The sequence below is a fragment of the Halyomorpha halys genome, unplaced genomic scaffold (assembly GCF_000696795.3).
Source record: "Halyomorpha halys isolate HHAL.00 unplaced genomic scaffold, Hhal_1.1 Scaffold219.1, whole genome shotgun sequence".
NCBI lineage: Eukaryota > Metazoa > Arthropoda > Insecta > Hemiptera > Pentatomidae > Halyomorpha > Halyomorpha halys.
In genome coordinates this window covers 459,320-466,824 of record NW_027108016.1, presented here as the reverse complement: position 1 = coordinate 466,824, position 7,505 = coordinate 459,320, and the positions used below count along the sequence as shown (strand labels likewise).

The following is a 7,505-nucleotide window of genomic DNA, read 5'->3' as shown; positions in this document are numbered from 1 at the left end:
TATAAAATTCATAATTATAAAAAGATACCAAATATAATAAAAATAATCGATAACTATCAAAAGTAATTAAATATAAAAGTTATAAAAAAAAATATTAATGCGCTTGGGATATTTTCCCATGTCTATATTACAGATAAATTATATTCGTCTCAAAATTCCCTTCACATTGACTATGAGAACCCACGTGTTCTCATGATGTCATTGGAGAAACATTTTAGCACTCAATGGAATAAAAACATCATGGTTTTGAATTATTCGAGCAAATAATTATTTTTATTTGTTCCGATACAGTAATAATTTGTGGGAAAATAGTTAGATGTTTGTTTGAGGATATCTGTACACAGTTTTCCTCCAGATCAAGGCCTACGGGTTGGCGGGGCATGGGAACGCTTCATCCACTTTCGTAATGCTCGAGTATGTGGTCATCATCTTGCATACTGCGGTTAAGCTAGGTGGGGAGAGCGTTCTTGCGGTAATTACCTCAAGGTAAACAGGAACTGAGAATGTGTATTATCTGATAGAATGATATTTAACTGTAAGGAATCATTATTCGGGGGAGTTTTAATTCTATAGGCCGGGGGGGAGGGGCAACTTCTATAGGCCGGGGGGGAGGGGCAACTTCTATAGGCCGGGGGGGGGGCAACTTCTTTAGGCCAGAGGTGGCCAACTTTTCTGTATATGAGATCTACATTTTATCTTATAATTCGCGATCGACTTGTCACAGGAGTAGTTTAAGGGGGAAGAAATATGAAATGCATACATCCAGTACATTTTAGTTTATAAAGGAGTAATACAGGCGTGTAGAGAAACTAGTCATTAGTAGTGGCTTTGGGAGTTTATAATGAAGGAAATGGTATCTGGTACATGTATAAAATTCCATATACATATATATAATTTTTTGGTATTTCTGTACGATTTTAATTGTGAAAAATTAAGTAGCATTGAGGATTTTACGAAGGATTTTGGGTTGTACGGATTTAATATGAGAGGAATTCGAAGGTTTAGTGCAGCCCCAAAGCTCAACTCCGTATGTCCAGATAGGCCTTACTACAGTCATGTAGATCAGTCTTTTGTAATGAGTTGGAAGTTTAGACCGTTTGTCTAGTAAGTGCTGTAATAGTCAAATAATACAATAAGTAAATATGTTGTATGTTTCATATACACTTGAAAATCTTGGGAAGGAACCATCCATTGGTGGTACTTCAAACATTAATTTAAACTAGAAGGTCCCGTGGCCATCTTCTTTTTAGACGCCTCGGAGGATTATCAGGGATTGTTAAGGATGAAAGATTAAGAATTAATGGGTTAGGATCGTCAAGGAGTTTGGTATGAAAAGACGCATATTTGTTTTGGGCCGAGTCTGCAACGAATGGGATGTTAAGGTCTTTGTGAATGAGTTTATTTGTAACTTTATAAGGAGCATCAAGGATTTTTATATTCGTCTTTAAATTCCCTTCACATGGACAATGAGACTCATGTCTTCTTATGATCTCATAGGAGAAAAATTTTAGCACACAATGAAATAAAAACATCATGGATCAGAATTATTCGAGGAAATAGTGAATACTGTGAAATGCATACTATGTTTATATACTGTGTCAATTAAGCTGCATTCCAGCGAGGTATAAGCAATATATATGTTCGAAACTATTTTTTATTTTTTAAATCACTTATTAAGCACCCCACATTATATTATCAAAAGTAACGTATTTTAACCGTCAACCACCCCATCACTCACTCTCTTTACTGCGACTTCATCTCCTTGGTCTCTTACCATCTGATGCTTCTTATCTTGTTCATTATCTTCCTTTATGTTTGATTTTACTCGTATTCCCTTTTTGAATCTCTCTTATGCCTTTATCTTTTTTAACAGTTGTTATTTAATTGTTTAAAAGCTTTTGTAATTCTTATTTAATTTTAAGCTTCACTCTCTAACCACTCAAACCCCCTAGTTTCTAATCTTCCTCTTCCATTCCTGACAATCCTCTGAGACGCCTGAAAAGAAGATGGCCACGAGACCAGCTAATGTAAAATGTCATTAGAGTGCTACCAATGGGTAGTTTCTCTACACTCCTGTAACACTCCAATTTAACTTAGATCAGATTTACTAAATGTATTATAATGTATAGTTGTAAATAGCAATAAATAAATATTATAAATTAAAAAAAAAAATTTAACTTCACTATACAATTTTTTTTTAAAATTCTTAATTGGCATTGTTCATTTATGTTTACATTATTTATGTGTTTGTATTTTTTTTAAAGCCAGAATGCATCCTTGCAACGTAGGGCGAACCAATGACTCATATGCTCGTAAATAGCATAAAGACTATTTGAGTTTTTATTTGACTGCACCCATCTTCTTTTTATAAATAAGAATAATTTATTTTATATTAAAGTAAAAACTTATTTACAGAGCAACACATTATAGTTTAATCACTTCATATACAAAAATAAAGATATACTATCTTATATGAATACTATTATAATATGAATAAACAATTGAAGACTGAAGCGAAGAACATCGGAATATTGTTTCGTAGAGACAGATGAACGGCGAGCTGTTGTAGATATAACCGATAAATCCACTTAATGTCCAGATTGAATAAATTTCCATTCGGGATATGATCGATTCCTCCTACCCCGCCCTTTAATAGGTAGATGTGGAGGGGTAAGATAATATTGCGTCCCAATGTGAGGGGGCGCTCCTAAACCCCGTCTTAAGTGGTAGGAATAAAATGTATTTAAAATCCATTTAATATATAAACAGATTTTTGGAGGTTCGGTTAGTGAAAATTAAGGCTTAAAAAAGCGCCAAATTTCGCCGCAGCGGAGCCGGTTCAAATCAGACTTTTATATCCAGTGGTCAACTTGTATTTTTTTGAAGGTCCATGAAATGAAAACTTGATCCCACCATGGTTAGAATAGGGTAGTAACCTGTAAATAAATTCCCCCCTCCTGCCTCAGTATGTAAGAAATGATCAGGAAGGGTTCATAAAAAAAGTGACAAATAAGCGGCGTTTGTAGGCCAGTAAGTTAGAGTGCTGACATTGGTACTCTTACGACTGCAGCGGCACCGGTTCGAATCCACCCTGGAGGGTCGATATTGTCCTACGAAATGAAAAACTGAATCCCTTCCAACAAGGATAGAATAGATTGGTATCCTCCCTAGCCCCTAGATGTTAGAAATGATCAGAAATAAGGTTATTTCACTTACATATATTTTTCATATACATATATATATATATATTTTAAATCTATACCGCTACAAACCATGAAGGGTCAGGAGTGCATTACTTTGCAAGGAAGTAATATTACTAGACCAACTGTTGTACAAGGAGGTGATTTGGTCAGAATCAAAAATTATTTGCCAGAGCCGGATTCGCACCTGGGTCCTTGGAGTTAGTGCTCCAATGCCTTACCACTAAGCTATCCACTCTAATATATATATTATTTGATTTTTTCCCATCTTTCATAATTTTAAAATTATTATGTTTTAATCATCTATATACAATAAAAAAATTATAATCTACAGCCGTACCATGAGCCGATTCCGAACTTTTAGAATGTAAAAGTTCTTGGGTTGGCACCATTCGTTCACACAGTCATAATTGTGACAGTAACTGCCATACCAATAACTGTCACCATGTAACTTAATTCTTCAGTCTTACAAGTGATAAAGTAGGTCAATTCCATTAATTAAAATACCGTTAGTGAAGGGGAAGTTTATATATAAAATTATACATGGTATAAAGAAGAGAGAGTAGCTAAGTGCTAAGAGAAAGTTGGTATGGACGCGCCTTGTCCATAGGAATAAAATTTTAAAATCCATCTAATAATTTTTTTTTTAAATATTTATTTATTGCTATTTACAACTGCACATTATAATACATTTAGTAAATATCTCGGTTAAATTGGATTGTTACAGGCGTGTAGAGAAACTACCTATTGCTAGCACTCCAATGACGTTTTACATTAGCAGGTCTCGTGCCCATCTTCTTTTCGGGCGCCTCGGAGGATTGTCAGGAATGGAAGAGGATGCAAGGTTAGAAACTAGAGTCTAATAATTTTAAATTCTTTTAATAAACAATAGATGAATAAATATTCAAACTACATTATTATTTACTAAGAATTGTTAATTGCCCGTGTCTAATTAATAAAAGGATGATGGTCCCGGAGGGGTCCAAATAACTGAAATAGAAAATATTTTTTATGTGCAGACGTTTCGCCCTATTTTGTAGGGTTTCACCAGGGCTAAAAAGATACAAACTAAATTAAAGTAACAGAATAAGAGGAGAGTTCGTCCCTTTTCCACGTTGCCATCGTTTCGCAGTTAACACAAATTCTTTTGTCTACCTATTCCTAATATTCCTACCAGAATTTTAATTTACAATATTTTAATTTTCTCTACAAATATACTCCATCTTGAAAAAGAAACGATTTAAATAAATATTAAATGTTCACTGGAAAAGAAGTTTTCAAAGTTTCTCTGACCAAGCAAAATTTACTCATATCGATAATATTTGTTATTTCGTTCATCAAGTACTAATAATCATCCTTTATTCACTAATATAATTATTTTTACTTAACTTTGGTATTTAGATTTTCCATTAAAGAACCCATAATATAATATTTACTTACAAATTTTACTTCATTCAACCTTCACAGCATTAACTTCATTTCAAAATTACCTGAAAAAGGAAGAAGAAATTTTAGAAATACATATTTTAAAAAAATAATTAACTAGATATTGTATGACTATTATATAAGGAATTTATTTATTTATGTACTGTAAGCCATAGTTATTTATGTACGATACAGGATTTAAGGAAGAACGAAAAGAACTCGAAAATTAAGCTATTTCTTCAGTATCATTGGTCCTATTTGGGAGTGCTTTATAGTTTCGAGTAAAAAAATACATAGAAAAATTAGGTTTCCATGGTAATAGTTGCAATTCCTGTAACCATTAACCAAAACAGGTTAAAATTTTTAAAAATTCAATATGCTGATAATAAAGGTACCAAAATAGAAGATGAGAAGTATTTATTGTTTTTGTTTTTTTTTTAAATATTTATTTATTACTATTTACAACTGTACATTATAATACATTTAGTAAATCTGATCTAAGTTAAATTGGAGTGTTACAGGCATGTAGAGAAACTACCCATTGGTAGCATTCTAATGACATTTTACATTAGCTGGTCTCGTGGCCATCTTCTTTTCAGGCGTCTCAGAGGATTGTCAGGAATGGAAGAGGATGCAAGGTTAGAAACTAGGGGGTTTGAGTGGTTAGGGAGTTTATGATGGAAGGAGTGATGTATTTATTGTTAAAGAACGTTTCGCCCCACATTGCAGGGCTGTCAGATTGAAAGAGAAATGAAGGGCTGAAACTATTGAAACGTTGGTTAACAATAAATGATTCTCTTTTACTGTTTTGATACTTTTTTTTAACTGCCAGACTATTAATTAATTATCTTTTATATTTAAGCTAATTCTTATAGAAAAAAAAAAAAACATTGGTGACGTATGTTATAACAAAATAGGTCTGAAAATTTAGAATAAATAGATTAATATTGAAAATACTAAAAAAAAAAAAAATCAAGGCCATGCAAGTTTTGCTATATAATCATTAATATTTCTTGGACAGAGAGCAGAGAATACAGATGAATCGTATATCGATAATATACGCCGAGGAGCTCTCAGATCGAGTGAGCAGTGGCCCAATTTCCCGCCCATGTTCCAGATTATGGCGGGCTCAAACAGTGAAAAAATATGAAAGGGTGGTTATTGTTTGTTCGGACGACTCCTCTGTTTTTATTTCTCCTCTTTCCAAAGAGGATTTAATATAGAAATTGATCAGTTTTTTAATATCTTGCCCAATAGTGGGAAATATTGGGCGAAGATCGCCTCAGGGCTGGAAGATTATAAGGGATTATGGATTTGAACCTCCTGCAATATGGTTACTTAATATCGAAATATTCTTTTTGAGCTTCATATAGCCATGTACTTATAGTACAAGAGCACATGAGCAGAAAAAAGTCAGTTATTTCACCCCAGGTTTTGATTACTCAAATGAAAACTATGTCTAATTACTAAACAAAATTGATGAGTCTGCCAAGTATAGGCAGTGGAATCAATAATAATATAGCTGATATTAAAGGTTAAAACAAATTAATTTTTCTTTCAGAGCTCCATATCCTTTAAACTACCAACAACACTAGAAAACATAATAAGACATTTAAAGTGGAGTAAATTTACTAAAATATAATCCCTATATAATTATATTATATAATAATTCCCCAAATAGTTTTTTAAAAGCAACATTTCATGAAAAATGGACTGAAAAATCAGTAGCCAGTGAATTTATTTTGAGAAATATAGAACTCAGAAACCATGGCACATGCAGATGTCTATAAGCACTCAAATCAAAGCTAGTAATGGTTAACATGCTGTAAAGTGGTTTATCTTCGTAGTTTTTAGGATATTTCCACATGAAATTTTGTCCGAATAACTAGAAATCAATTTGATTTCGCAAATATAATGAAAAGTTCTACTACTGTTTCAAAATATTTTAAGTTAATTTAAATAAAAGTTAATTTAATTAAAAAGTTAATTTTCCACACTATAAGGTAGTTTATGACGTTTATCTTGGTAAGAGTAGTTTTATGATATTTGCGAATTTAAATTGATTTCTAGATTGTTTTTTCTCCTTTTTCTGTTTTCAAAACAATAATCAAATATACACTAAATACCATCTTTTACAAACTCACATTCAAGCTAGATTGATATCTTTTAAAGTACTTTATGACTTATAATATTTCAATCTCTTGAGACAAGGTAATTATTTACTAAATAAATCAAAACTTGTATCCTTTTTTGTCTCAACACTTTTTATTTTTCACTAGTCCAACGTTTCGGCCATTTTAGCCACCCTCAAGGACATCTTCAATTATAGTTTCTTCCTCACATTAATTTAGAGTTACTTTTGCAGGCTATTCTGCCCAGGTCATTCCTTTATTATAAGTTAAAAGCCTATTTTTTTTTTTTTTTTTAAAATCATAAATATTTTAATTCTTCTTATATAAGATTATCCACACCAATTCACTACCATATAACAAACCATTTATGAAGAAATTATAATTGAAGATGTCCTTGAGGATGGCTAAAATGGCCGAAACGTTGGAGTGTTGAAAAATAAAAAGTGTTGAGACAAAAAAGGTTACAAGTTTTGATTTATTTAATTAGTAGTTTATGACGTTAGTTTAGAGTAGTAGTTTTCATGACATTTATAATGTTCTCTTAGATTTTCTAGTATTGTTGGTAGATTTTATGATATAGAGCTCCGAATGAAAAATTAGTGTTTTTTAAAGGTTTTCAAACAGCCACCGTTTCTTATTCCGCCTATCTACACTTGGCAGACTCATCAATTTTGACTAGTAATTATACCTAGTTTTCATTAAAGTAATAAAAAATTGGGGTGAGATAACTGCCTTTTTTTCTTCCCGG

General features: G+C 32.2%; 1 protein-coding gene and 1 long non-coding RNA gene across 3 annotated transcripts in view; both read right to left on the bottom strand.

The window, feature by feature from the left end:
* The window catches only part of Fas3 (fasciclin 3), a 592,625-nt gene that overhangs the window by 160,931 nt on the left and 424,189 nt on the right, over nt 1-7,505 (bottom strand). The window lies entirely within an intron of this gene.
* The window catches only part of LOC136795530 (uncharacterized), a 117,950-nt gene that overhangs the window by 58,879 nt on the left and 51,566 nt on the right, over nt 1-7,505 (bottom strand). The window contains exon 2 of the long non-coding RNA XR_010843154.1: nt 4,641-4,690. This is a non-coding gene — a long non-coding RNA (uncharacterized lncRNA). The remainder of the gene's footprint in view (nt 1-4,640; nt 4,691-7,505) is intronic.